Source organism: Dermacentor albipictus, chromosome 1 (assembly GCF_038994185.2).
Source record: "Dermacentor albipictus isolate Rhodes 1998 colony chromosome 1, USDA_Dalb.pri_finalv2, whole genome shotgun sequence".
NCBI classification, from domain to species: Eukaryota; Metazoa; Arthropoda; class Arachnida; order Ixodida; family Ixodidae; genus Dermacentor; species Dermacentor albipictus.
In genome coordinates, this window is record NC_091821.1 from 397,523,904 (window position 1) to 397,537,897 (window position 13,994).

At 46.9% G+C, this 13,994-nt stretch overlaps 1 protein-coding gene across 1 annotated transcript in view; it reads right to left on the reverse strand.

Moving 5' to 3' along the window:
• The window catches only part of LOC135921308 (uncharacterized), a 151,307-nt gene that overhangs the window by 130,996 nt on the left and 6,317 nt on the right, over positions 1–13,994 (reverse strand). Inside the window, exon 3 of the mRNA XM_070532091.1 lies at positions 6,644–6,766. The gene's annotated coding sequence lies outside the window, so the exon portion shown is untranslated. The remainder of the gene's footprint in view (positions 1–6,643; positions 6,767–13,994) is intronic.

Genomic DNA, 13,994 nt, shown 5'->3' on the forward strand with positions numbered 1-13,994 from the left:
ACATCGGCAGCTCGGGCACCCCGCAAGGCTCGGTGATCTCGCCAATACTCTTCAATCTCGTCCTGCTGGGGTTGCCCGACCGACTGTTTCAAATCGAAGGACTGCATCACACGCTATACGCGGATGATATTACGATCTGGACGACAACGGGCAGCGACGGAGCGATCGAGCAACGTTTACACCAGGCCATCCAATGCGTAGAAAACTACCTCGTGGGCACGGGACTCGCCTGCTCGGCCGAAAAATCCGAACTGCTGCTGTATAGACCAGTCAGAAAGGGGCGCCCACCTAAATGCTACACCCCCCAGGAAAAGCAAAAGATCCAATTAACGGCATCAAATGGCCTACCCATCCCGATAGTAGAGAAAATCCGGGTACTAGGAATGATGATAGAGCATAAGGGTGGCAATGGCGAAGCACTTCGCAAGATAACGGCAAAGGCCACCAGCACGACGCAGCTCATTCGACGCATCACCAACAAACACGCGGGCATGCGCGAAGGCAGCGTCATCCGACTCATCCAAGCCTTCGTCATTTCCCAGATAGGGTACACGGCAGCGTTTCACAACTGGACGGTTGCGGAAAAAAACAAGCTCAACGCGCTCATACGCAAGGCGTACAAATGTGCGTTGGGACTTGCGCCTGGAGTCAGCACCACCAAGCTCTTAGAACTAGGCCTACACAATACGCTCGAAGAACTCGTGGAGGCGCAACAAGTGTCCCAACTTGAACGCCTATCCAAGACCCGCCCGGGCAGACACGTGCTTGAAAATCTCGGCATCACATACCACTCGCAACATGGCGTCAAAGTAGACATTCCAAGACCCATACGCGAGCAACTATACGTACCCCCATTGCCTCGCAACATGCACCCCCAACACCACACGGGGAGGCGTAAAGCCAGGGCACAACAAATGAACAAAACTTACTCTAACGACAAGGATGCGGTCTTCACCGACGCAGCCCGCTATCGAGACAGGAAGAGTTTCGTGGCAGCAGTTACTAGCCGCCGAGGCAACCACCTCACGAGCGTCACCGTGAACATGGCACATGCCGAAGCGGCAGAGGAAGCGGCCATAGCACTGGCCCTCACACAAACCAAAGCTACATACGTTATCTGTGACTCGCAACCGGCAATTCGCAATTTTGCAAATGGGCGCATCTCGCAAGAGGCGTATCAGATACTCCAGCGACATCCCATACACCAGGGAGAGGCCGACGTTGATACCCGAAGGCATTTGCTATGGATCCCGGCACACACTGGAATGAGCACCCCCAACGAAGCGGCTCACGGCGTTGCTCGAGGCCTGACTCACCGAGCAGCATCGGAGGAAGAGCCCCCGCGGGGTACTGCAAACGTCTGGGCATGGGAGGATCGTATGACCACTTTTCACGACATCACGGCACACTACCAATTACAAAGACGCATATACCCATTCCCTCACGCTATGTTAGACAGGACGCAAGCAGTACACTTCAGACAATTACAAACGGACTCTTACAGAAACCCCAGACTCATGCACGCCATGTATCCAGACATGTACACTACAAACAGATGCACATCGTGTGGCGAGGTTGCCACACTAAATCACATGCTATGGGAGTGTCGGGACCTAACAAACAAGTCGGGCAGTGCCGACCCCTCCGTCTCTTCCACCGCCAGCCTCCAGTCACGCTGGATGACCGCACTGCTCAGCTCTGACCTGACAGCACAACTCTGGGCCGTCCAGCGAGCCGAGGAAGCCGCTTCGAGACAAGGTCTCGGAACCGCGTCCGCGGCGGGTGCCCAGACCCACTAAAAGACGCCGGACTCAAATCTTGCTGATTTGAAATTAAAGTTTACGCTCTCTCTCTCTCCACTTACTTTTTTAACAAAACGCTGTTGTATGCATGGAACCACAAAAGTAACTGGAATGCCCACGTACATTGTTACACACTTTGGGAAATATCTCGAAACTGGTGTTATCCGGGAAATTAATTTTAAGCGGATACGTCTTGCAAGCTCATGGGCTACAATTCGTAAATTGCAACATGTGCCGTAAGGTAATTACTTGAGTGGTCAATTATTAAAAGGTTGTTAATTATTACAATATTTGTTTCAAATTCTCGTGCTGGTAATGTCCGCCTCTTCAAATAATCAAGCTAAACGGCAAGAATTATGGTATCTCCCACAAGCGATGTATAAAAATTCCGTAAAACTTAAGAATGGTCACACTTTATAGTAAACTATAGCTCATTCGAAAGGCAACACTGAAAAAGAACACATAAGAAGCGCAACCGCCACACCTGAAGTAAATACTTATTGGTGGCTGTCAAACGCCGTTATTGCGGTGACAATTAAACCTGCGATCGAGTTGCGACCAAGGAAGTTCTATGGCCACGTGGATTCTACCTCTCGTGCAATTCACCGGGTGCGTCCAGTTATTAGCCCCGAGAATGACCTATAGACAGGAGTGCTGCGAACACCGCTCACGTTAAGTCATGGCAAGGACTCTTGCCTGTCGTCTGCCTTAGCAAAACGGGTATGTCCTTTATGCTTACTGTATGCTTCCTGGAGGACACTCGAGGAAGCATCCTTTATGTTTCCTGCATGTTGAAAATTATCCACTGCTTTTAGGTTTCCTGCATATGTCCGTCCTTTATGTATCCTAGATGTTGAAACTTAGCCACTGCTTGTATGTTTCCTTCATGTGTCCCACCTTTATATGCCATTTATGGGGCCCTGTTGATAAAACCCTGTATCTTAAGTAGAAATGCTTACATGGAGAGTTCTCTGTGCCCAATTTATTCTTATGCACATTTTGTGAGTTTTAAAGTTCTACATTGGTTTTTATTACAACGTTAATGTCATTTACAATATGCAGCATACTGATTGGAACTCTGCTAGGGTACAAAAGATCACGCAATATTGCTCTATAATAATAATTTTCGTATTAAATAACACTTGTACTTTCCCCACTGCAGTGTTGCTGTTGTTCTAGATATGTTTTTCTGGCAAATATAAGGTGTAATGTTTGGATGCAAAGTTCAGCTCGGGCGGTGTCCGAACTAAAGTGTTTTCGATTGTGCGCTCTCGCTCCTTATGCTAGTACACCTCTAGCGGTCCTGTCAACCATGTTTTACGGTATCTTTGTTCATCAGCATTTATTGACGGAGCTTGTTTCCCAGAGAGTATATTTTTAAAAGGCAACGTTACAGTACCGGCCGACGGAGTTCAGTCCAGCCCAGTGCATAAATTTTTTTCCATCTATGGTTCTACACTATTTAAGTGGTAGCTCACGTGAATATGAAGCAAAAACGGTAAAACATAGCACAGAACAATCCAGTTAAGCTACCTTACTTGCTGTTGTTGCAGCAAGCATGTAACTACCGATCACTACAAATAACTTCTGCAACATTTACCCTGATTTTAACCCACTAAAGTTTGTTTGCTCACGACGATTTTTTCCACACAAACGTTCACAAACGTTTGAACATTTCACACAAACGTTTGAACGTTCACACAAACGTTCAAATATACCACGAAGATCGAACCAACACTGTAGTCTAACTGCAGGGTTACGAGTGAACTAGCACTGTAATTGAGGTTTTCAGTTGTTTGCAGCACAGGAAATGGTGTTGACCCACATTTAACTCCTTTTCGAAGCTATACGTTAAACTCAATAGCCCAAAGAGTGAACGAACGCTCCGGTTTAGATTCTGCGGGGGCCAGTTTCTTTTTGAACTGCGTCTCGAAATTGAATCGCTCCTCACTGGTTAATTTCAAGCGGCGGTAAATTGAAGTAAAGCCAAGTTGAGGCCTTCGGCGGTTTGCGGCACACGAAAAGGTATTGACCAACATTTATTGCCTTTTCACTGCTATACGTTAAGTTCAATTCAGCAATTTACAGGTGCTTACATTCTCATTACATTCTTTATAGTTGTGGCGGTGGCAGAGGCGAAGTTGCGCATGCGCGGTGCGCTAGAAGCCTACGCCAGCGCTTCGTTTACATAGAAGGTATCGGTGGACGTGCTCGTCACATGCCTCATATTATTTATTTATTTATTTATTTATTTATTTATTTATTTATTTAAGTACTCTAAAGGCCCGCGCAGGCATTACATAGGGGGGAACAACAGTAAGCACAAAACAACGCAGCACTACGATGTGTACAGAAGTCGTTGGCCGTTAACAGCATGTTGAAAAGAAAAACTCAAAATATAGAGACAGATAGCAGCAAGCAACAACAAGCATGAAGGCTTCAAAGTGACGTTTCAGGCTGGTTACAAACGCTTCGTAATTAAGGACAGATGCAATGGTGCCAGACAGAAGATTCTATTGACGGATGGCGAGGACGAGAGGCGAATGAAAGAAGAGATTAGTGCGAACAAAGATGGGTTCGACATTCAGTTGGTGATCAATGCGTCGGAGTATGCGATGCGCTGGCGTGATACGGGACATAGCAAAAGAAGAATGGTCGTGATATAATTTGCGGAAAAAGGACAGAATGGAAAGCATTCTGCATCTTTCAAGAAGACATAAATTGAGAGCTTTCTTTATTTCAGTCACACTTGCCGTACGCGAGTAGTTCTTCCATATGAATCGAGCAGCTTTATTTTGAAGAGACTCCAATTTTGTTATTAAGTTTGCTTGGTACGGGTTCCAAATCGAAGAGGCGTAATCCAACTGAGAGCGCACTAATGTGGTGTATGCTAAGATATTTGTGTCCGCATTAGCTAAAGAAGATTGCGTCTGAGAAATCCGAATGTTTCAGAAGCTTTGTTAGTAACCTTATCTATGCTAATACTCCATGAAAGGTCGTATGCTAAATGGATCCCTAAATATTTTATGACAGGTACCGATTCTACTGTAATGCTGTTTAGAGCGTAATGGCAAGGTTCGGGGTCAGACATTGTGGTAAATCTCACGAATTTTGTTTTTACGGCGTTAATTTCCATTTGCCATTGTGTGCACCAATTGTTGATCTTTTCTAAGTTTGATTGTAACTGAAGTGAATCAGAAGGATCATTAATTTTTGTGCATATCACGCAATCATCGGCAAACAATCTGACCGTAGAACTTAGGTTATTGCTTATGTCAATAATATAAACTAGGAATAAGATAAGTCCAAGTACAGACCCTTGTGGTGCTCCAGATCTAACGTGGGAGAAGGTTGATAAATGACCATTAACAAAGACTGATCGGTAACGATTGGCCAAAAAACTTTTAATCCCGAAAATAACCTTCAAATTTATGTTCATATTGTGAATTTTTTATTAGTCGTTTGCGTAGAATTTTAACGAATGCTTTGGCGAAATCTACAAATATGGCGTTTAATTTTAGAGTGAGCATGAACAGCGCAATGAAGGTCAGTAATTAATTCGAACAGTTATGTTTCGCAAGACCAACCGTGTAGAAAGCCGTGCTGATTCGCAAAAAAAGAAGTTATGCTTCAACAGATGGCCGATGAGATTCAAGTAATTCAAGTTCAAGTAATTTGCAGCTGATGTTGCTTAACGAATCTGTTCTGTAATTTGACGGATTAGAAGCATCACCAGATTTGAAAACGGGAATGACACGCGCATTTTTCCAGTCGTTTGGCACATAGCCCGCATCTATTGATTGCTGAAAAACGGTGGTTAAGGTGGGGCATATTACAGGCTTTGCTATTTTGAGTAATTTAGGACATATTCCATCAGGGCCGGGCGCCGAGTTACCAGGGAGATGGTCTATGGCAGAATATATACGTCTTCTGGTGTGACAGTTATGTCGGGCATAGTTGAGTGCAGCGTTGGGAAATGTAGGTCAATAGGTACGACGCCCTCATCAGTGAATACTGAGCAGGAAAATTGGTTGAATTCCTCTGCTACCTCGAGGGAGGTAAGAAGATTACCTTCTTTATTTATGGATACTGAGGAGTTTGAACTGTAGTTTGAATTTACAACGCGCCAAAATTTTTCAGGATTGTTTATTTAACGTGTGTGAAAGGTCACTGTTATAAAATTTGTCCTTCGCGGATTCAGTTTCATTTCTGCACAGTTGCGCATGTGTGCGGTAGTTGATCCAATCATGTTCAGATGCTGAGAGTTTTGCTTTTGCGTAAAAGGGTTCTACCTAAATTGAGGACGACGCAACGAGCCATGTAAAGAAGAATGATAGGTGTAACGTTAAGGAATAAGAAAAGAGCAGATTGAGTGAGGTTTTCTTTATACATCGTTTCACGCACCTTGTGATCCATGTGCCGTATAATTACTAACCATATAATTGTTATCGCAATAAAGAAAATAACAGCAGTGGCTATAAAATAGCAAAAAAGACATGGAAATGAGGAATGCGTGAGAGTCTCAAAGCACAGCCTAGAAATGTGCGGCCCATTTGCGAAAGGAAAAAGCTGCATTGCATTACGCATGGAGTAGTTTTCTCTTAAGGCACTGCTTTTTGCGATATGCTTATATTCTAGAGTAATCAACTTTCTTCCTGGTCACGATATATTACTCATACGGATTCCGAACCCTATTGACAGACCGTAAACCACTTGTAATGAACGGAAGCACTAAATCAGCTAAAAAAATGTTAGAAGAAGGCAAGAAACACTGCAGACTTGGCAATTCTATTGTGAAAGAAGCGTATTGTTCTAAGGTATTGTGGCTTAGAAATGCGTACATAATACTGAGTCATACACCCAGTGCTTTTCAGTGCCGGCAAGCGTCTCATACAAGAACACGCACAAATAAGGAGTTTCGTTGTGTTGGTTCATATACTCCACTGCCGTCCAGACGTTGTATCCTGAAAAGAAAAAAAAAATCGCAGTTCCTCCCGAAAGGCGAAGCACCAATTGCGATAGCAAATTAGTCGATAGCTGTATGAAGTAAGCATAGTTTAACAATGATAACACTTTAACAATTATAGAATATGTAAGCGTGACTCAACAAGGACGCAGAAAGAAACATGCACACGGAGACAGAACTGACTTTGTGCGTCTGCTTGGTTCTACATCCTTGTTAAGTCACGTTTACACATTCTATCGTGAATTCAAACCAACTAGCTCGTCAACGTGATTTAACTAAATTAAAAAACACGGTGTCACGCGCGCGCAAGTAAACATAAACACACATCGCTCGATGACAGAGGTAACTGCCTGTGAAAACGCCGGAGTTAGGAATCGCGGCAGCAGCCACGAACAAATTGACCTCTGTGCATCTGTCGCTTCAACGCGTACGAAACGTTGAAAGCACAGCGCATACGAAGCTACCGGCACTTCGCGCACTTTGCAAAGATCGCAGATCGCTTTGAAGATGAGTCCCGTGCGGGCGCGCACTTCAGCCACGTCGCAGACCGCTTTCAGGAGACATGAGCGGCGGCCACGCGTCCCTAGGCGTCCGCCAAAGGCGCCTACTACGGCATGCGCGATTCGCGCGACAAACGCCGTAGTAGGCGCCGCGCTTGTCTCCACTCTGTGCGTAGCGGCGGGCGAGGAGGACATCGAGGCACCGTAGCAGCCGCCACAGAAGAACGCCCCTCCTCCCTCGCCTCACCCCCATGTCTCGTGAGCCCCAGGAGAGGGCACGCCTCCGGGCCGCGTTTCTCGCTCGCGCACGCGAGATTGAACCGCGTTCGCCGGCTTACCCTCTTTTACTCACACGGAACCTCACAGCGACGGCGACGGCACAAAGGCGCCTGGAGTGTCCTTGTAATTGCTGTCGCAATAAAAAGAATAAGTTTTACGACTATGATTCCTGAAGCAAAGTGGTTTGTCGCAGAAGCGATGGCAGCTGCAGCTTTGTGCCACAGAAACAGTGAAATAACTCGCAAACAGTTTTGAAATTATATGGCATTCAAATGTGCATTACCCATGGAAGAAAAGTACATTTCGGCACATACCGACAAGATACGCGCAGCGGATTTCGACGACAAACACGGCCTGTACCGAACCGCGTAAGTTAAGCCAGCGGAAAACGAGACACGGCGCTGTTACCGGCCACATCATCAAAACCTTCAGTCGTCATAAAGGTATCTTGCAACAACTCGCGCGTCTCGAACGACTACAGCTGGTGTTCGGCGAAAACGACCAAAGTCCGAATACAAGAACGCAGAAAGAGCCAACGAGAAAGCTAGTCGCTTGAAAACGAGAGCAAGAGTAAACGAAACTAATTCGGTTTAATAAAGGAATCATACGCTTGACGGCCTATAGTTGTTGCGGCGAGGATATTCAAGTAGCGCTTGCGTTGTTTCGTTGCGTAATTCTGTACAAAACACAGCTGGTAACCGGCACATCTGTAGCGGCTGTAAAGATTGCTACACGTGTACGCCGACTCGATATATGTGTGATATCCTGTGTTGAGCCATGTCGAGCGATGATGTATAGTTACCGTGAAACGGAATTGCGTGGCAGACCTCGAGAAAAGCTGCCTTTGCGGTAAAAACCAATTTGACAAGTCTGAGCGTTGATGCACGAACGAGGGGAGCATATGTTCTGGTGTGTGCTGCATGCCTGAAACAACGGCAATGCAAGGTGGCTGCAACTGCGTGTCGTCCGCGGCACGCGGCTTCAGTGTGTTTTTCCACAGCGGTCACAAAAGGGAGAACTGCTCTACTGCAGTGAGCGTCGCGAGCTGCCTGCGTATGATTCACGGTGTAAGATGCGGTGTAAGATGTGCACTCTTTTTAGGTGGGAACAATGCATGGCGTGCTATAGCAGCGGCGCGCACCCGTCTCTTCTCTGACGGCAGCGACTACCTGTCGGCGGGACGGCGCAACTTCGGAGGCCGAAAAAGTTGAGTCTCTCGTCGCTATAGCAACCAGCGCTTCACGGGAAAATTGAAATCAGTGATCCGCGCGGCGAAAGTACGTCATTGGCGGAGTGAAAAAGGCGCCCGCGTTAACAGTACACGGGAGCGCCCGGCTGTCATTGAATTCGAATGTCTTTATGACAAATTATTTAGACATAGATAGCTCGGGCTGAACATAAACTCAGCCTGAGGTCCCTCCACTCGTACATTTCCCACGAAGCACGGGTATTATGGAAGCGGGAAATAGAAGCTTTCCTGTTTTGAAGTTGCGTCGTCAGGAGCGACGGGCGCTCGCCGTTGGTACTTTATCTGCTCGATCGCGCCCCGCCAATGTCCTTTTCTGAAATGTATCTATCTTGCACCGCAATGTGTTCATAGGCTATAGGCCATCATCTTTCAATATTGAAAAGGAATATCAAGAATACTGTTGAGAAAACGCTAGAACTGCGGTGCACAGATGAGATAAGGCGCAGCGAAAGTCTACAGCACCATTGATTTCCCATGAAGGGGACGAACGGGTTAGAAACTTCTGCTCATTCAGTCTGATGCGGACAGGCCGAATGTCCGCCATGTCAAACGATGACGTAATTTCTTTTGTATCCGTGCAACTGAAGTTGGCGGAGACCTCAAGCAAAACGGCATTGGCGTAAAAAACTCAATAAACTATTTAGTCTTTTTGTTGTTGTCGTTGCAGGAGAAAGTTCGCGCCGGTAAGCGCCAACCGCTACTTTTGCCACATAGGATCATTACATAGGAAAAATAAATAAACATAAGATTTTTCATTGAACACTGCATCCTCCGCCAGATACTGTTTTTAATATGACCAAAGCTTCAAGTGAGGCAATATACGTTGCGATTCCGGGACAAAATTATTGGGAGAAAAATAGGCGCTGGCAGATAAGGTGTTTAAGAACATGTTTCGAAAACATGTGTAGATGAACAGATGGCACCCACACACACATGCACAGCTCCCGGCAAAATGACCTTTGTAGTGACGAATCTGAGGGAGAACTCTGGTGCACGTCAACAGACAAGAAAGGTTTAATAGGCGTGAACATCATTGCTCGTCATTGATGTAAATCAAGAATACATATTCGTGAATTAAAAATACTTGCAAAATAATTTCCAAGTGGTTATTTAATATGTATGCATCTAACTTCACTGCGTAACTATACACTTGTTGATAAAGTGCATGAAAACGTTCTCAAGCATTTGTGAGGGTCTTATGAGGTGTAACGCCTATACAGTTGCGCTACATGGAGTGAGCTAAGCGGAATAGAATTTGTTCGGAGCTTCGTTTCAAATAAAAGATGCAAACTGAATCTGACAGCCAAAAAGGCGTTTGTCAGTAATAATTTAACTGCGGCTCAGTTTTGTTTTACCGCTTTTTTGCCCGCACAGAAACTGTTTATGACGAGGTCTCCCACAGACTTCTGGCGTAAAGGTTGAACTGTATCATATTCAACCGTATCATATGGGCATCATATATCAAATGAAAATGAAATGAAATGAAATATTCAACATAGGAGACGGCTGGATGCCGCCCAATATGGCGGCATCCATCCTGCCCTCTTCAGGCGAAACAAGTAGCCGTTCCAGACACGTTTGACACTTCCATGGGAATTGAATTGTGTTGTTGAGATTCGCTAACTTCTATCTTACTTCCTTAGCAAAGGTCGGACTTTATCTCGGCGGTCTTCTTGCGATATGTTCTTGTTATTGAGGAATGGAGGCCCACCCTATCTAGTATGCAGGCTGCTCGCCATTGTCACGGTCTTGGGTTGGTGTGGATAGGCAGCATGCGCCAGCATGAACGCTCTTCTATGTTCGCCAGTTGGCAGATTGAAGCGATCGAAATGCTAATTGAAATATCGAAGCGCATGAACCCGTCAATACGCGTACATTTTATTCATTTAAACTTCTGATATAAGACGCACCTTCCTCGTTTTGCGCGCTTCCCTCAACATGGATTCAATGTACACTGCAAGCACCGCAGCATATCGCGGCGTAGATTTTACGAGTCATTATCTCCTCGTTTGTTTCGCACCATCGCATATGTTATGCCCATGAACCACTAACGAAAGCAATTGCAAAACGCTCAAAGACGCTGAAACCAAATGCATCAGAACTTCTGACCGTTTTTCATTTATGTTATTATATCTTCAGATTTTGCAGCCCATAATGGGGTTATCGCAGGAGTGGGACAGCAACAAAACATACATATACAATGACACAAGTGTAAAAACAGTACTAAGCAATAAAATGCATCGCCTATATATGAAAAGCTGCCCAGGTGGAGTGCCAAATCGAATTCATGAATTCCTTTAAAGATAATTACTTTGGCTCGACCTAGCTCGCGGAAGCGCGCGTCTTAAGACAATTGAAATGGTTTACTGGCGTCCACAACATCTCGGATGCTTCAGAACGCTTTGACGCGTAATTCCACTCCTAAATTCACTCTTGGCGATTAGTCCTGATTAAATATTTTCTAGCGAAACCACAGAGATTTCGAAGCCGCCAGGCGGTGCATGGTTTAGCGATGTTTGCCTACAATATGCCCCGGATCTATAAGGAGAAAGCGCTGCACGAACGCCAAACTGTTGAACGAACCAATTTAAGTAGCACCGCGACTGTGTAATTTGCTGTCGCAGTGCAAACGATCACATGAATGCTTGATGAAAATTCGGCGAGTGCCTTTCCGTATAGCATTCATGTGGCCGCCCCACGTTGGTGGCCTTGTTTTTTGCTCTGCGTATAAAAAGCGAGGCGTGTCATAAAATGCATGCCATTGCTGGCCAACGCCATGTCTGTGTGCTCTTGTTTCGTCCAAGCTGGTAATGATGTTTTCATCTATATGGTATTTTATATCATATATATATATATATATTGTTACGTCCCAGCGCGTCAAAGGGACGCGGGGATCAAGAAGAGAGAGGAAGAGGAGAACGAAGACTGGGCAGCGGCCATTCCTGTTGTTCGTAGCCTGCCGTTCCTGCTCTCGCACGCCTGAATAAACCCCTTTTCCCCGTGCTTGTAACAAATTGGTGGACGGTGCGGGGTACACTTCGTAACCACGGAGCCTACGCTGCTACAACTTCGCCGAAGCCGTCGACTTGCCGGACTTCCGCCACCATCACCTGACATGACTGAATACGCCTGCCAGATCCCCGAAGGTTCTGACGCGGCTTCAAGGCCAGCACCTGGCGTTCCGTGGCAATACTACCGGGTGCCACTCACTTTCGGAGGAAAAGCCGGAGAAGATGTCGACGAGTGGCTCACGAACTACCGAAGGGTGAGCCGATCTAATGGTTGGAACTCGACCGCGCAGTTGTCAAATGTTGTGTTTTCCCTAACTACCGAAGGGTGAGCCGATCTAATGGTTGGAACTCGACCGCGCAGTTGTCAAATGTTGTGTTTTCCCTTACCGACACAGCACTCGTCTGGTATGAGAATCACGAAGACACGCTCACTTCATGGGAGCCTTTCGTAGAGGAGCTCAGAGCGTGTTTTGGAGACTCTAGCGCAAAAAAGAAACGCGCCGAACAGACGCTTTCGCAAAGAGCTCAGATTCCCGGCGAGACCTGTACGACTTATATAGAAGAAGTGCTGAAACTGTGCAAAATAGTGAACTTTCAAATGTCTGAAGAGGACAAAGTTGGACATTTGTTGAAAGGGATAGTCGAAGACGTCTACAATTTTTTGATCGGCAAAGAAAGCTTGGATTCCGTGTCTGACGTCATTCGCCACTGCAGGACCTTTGAGACGCTGAAGATGCGACGGATAATACCGAAGTTTGGTCGCCTGGCTAATGTCACGACGGTGGCAAGTGTAGACCCGAGTTCGTGTGTTGACCTTCCATCAACAATACGGCAGATTGTTCGCGAAGAGTTGCTCCATCGGGAAGAGATGTACCGTTGCACACCCGGCATCGCTGGTGCGTACTTACCACACGAGATGCGAAACACGGCCGTTTCGACCGCATGGCAACCCACGGTTCACTCAGCGACCGTCGAGTATAGGTCTACCCCACAAACGAGAGGGACCCTAAGCTATCGAGATCATGACTACGACCAACGCCCTCGCCGCACGCATGCCTCCGGGCGGCCGATGCCTAGCCATGATGAATGGGACCCACCTGCTGGCTATGCAGTCGACAGCAACATGCGTGACTACGTGCAAGAACATCGAAATTTGCGGCATCTGCCAGTATGTTTCCAATGCGGTGTCGCGGGCCACATAGCGAGATTTTGCACTCGTCGCCCAACTACGTGGAATCGTAGATCGGGGTCTTCAACAAGGACCACACCACCTACGAGGACAACTCAACAGCCATGCACCTCTTGGTCAGCTGGCGTCCCTCCTGGCAACGATTACTGGCAGAGAAGCTTCCGGAGCCGCTCGCCGGCATCTGACAGGAGTTTGACGCCACCGCCAACTTCTCGTGCACCGCGTTTGCGTCAATCTCCATCGCCAGTGCGCCGGTCAGCCTCGCCTTCACAACCGGAAAACTAGCTAGCGCGGCCGATGGGGGTGAGGTCGCTCGACACGTGCTATCGACAGAAATGCCCCCTGCAGTTGCTATGATTAAGAACAAAGTGCATGTACTTGTTGATGGTGTTCCTACAATGGCTTTAGTGGATACCGGGGCAACTGTATCCGTAATGAGTCTCGGTTTTAAAGGGCGGTTGGGGCGCAAAGTCGTATTTCCGTGGGACCAGGCTGCAACGTGTTGTGGAGTGAGCGGCGAGTCGTTGCGCCCTGTTTGTGTGTGCACTGCTGAAGTGTCCCTGGCTGGTGGAGTTTTCGCGACGGAGTTTGTAGTTATTCCCCGATCGACGCACGAAGTGATTTTGGGCATCGACTTTTTGCGGCAGTGTGGTGCGACCGTTGATTGTCGCACGGGGGAAGTTTGCGTCGATGGCCATGTTTCGTCCGGGCTCTTAGAGGAGACTTGCAGTCAAGGTGCACTTTGTGTGTCTGCAGATACTGTTGTGCCTGCGTCCACCTCGGTGTGCGTGCCGGTTGTATGTCGCGGTGAAGTTCCACACAGTTTCGATGCCTCCGTAGAGCCAATGCATCTAAATTGTGTGAAGAAGAACGTTTTTGTCCCTCATTGTGTGGTATCCATCGGCAACGGGCGTGCTGGCTTGTGGACGGCCAACTGCTCGGCAGAACCCGTCCTGCTTCCAGACGGCTTGAAACTCGGCTACTTTACAGAATACACG